Here is an 839-nt window from a genome sequence, read left to right on the forward strand (position 1 = left end):
CAGCTCTACTCATCTGACCTCAAATGTCTATTATGACCATTTCATTTTAGACCAACAAGAAATATAACTAAAATAGCAAAAAATGACTCAATTCTAGCTGACATTATAACTTGACGGTTGACAGTTTAAGTATTGAACCTATAATTGACAGCTCGCAGGCTCAAAGCTACATCCACTCTGATACAATTATTTAGATAAAACAATGCAAAGCCTCATAAGAAGGTTATTCAGTTGATACAATCTGTACGGAATAGCAAAATTGTCTTCAATGTAGATCAAAATGCTAATATTCCTATCTTATGATAGAATAAATAGAAGTGACCACTTCTAAATGCTGACACTATAAAAAAGAAGTGCTGACAAGAAGATACCATCAAAAAATTGCATTTGCATATGGAATAAATTCAAGCTTTGAAAGTCATTGAGATATCATAACATCTTTTATGCTTATTTTGGACTTGCGTTAGTGGTTTCTAGTGAGGGATATTTAGCACAACATCAAGTACAATTGGCTAATTTTAGCTCAAATTCTTGTTGCCTATTGTATTGTCTTTCTTTCGGAGGGGTAAACCAACCAAGAATAGTGTGCTGAAGTTGAATTACAATTCGTATGGAATGACTTCCATTCACGAATTAGATGAATGCCAGGCCAACGCCAGAATCATTGCTTATGCATGGCTGTAAGTTTTATTCCTTGAAGCAGCTAAAACTGCTCAAATTCTTATTGGGAAAAACAGAGTGGATTTGGCCAGGAGGCGTTACCCCAGCCTGGTGATCAAGTCTAGCCAGTCAAGATTTGGGTGGGGAGGGAAATAGCGAGGGGAGAACGTTAAAAAAAA

The sequence above is a fragment of the Coffea arabica genome, chromosome 6c (assembly GCF_036785885.1).
Source record: "Coffea arabica cultivar ET-39 chromosome 6c, Coffea Arabica ET-39 HiFi, whole genome shotgun sequence".
Classification (NCBI taxonomy): Eukaryota; Viridiplantae; Streptophyta; class Magnoliopsida; order Gentianales; family Rubiaceae; genus Coffea; species Coffea arabica.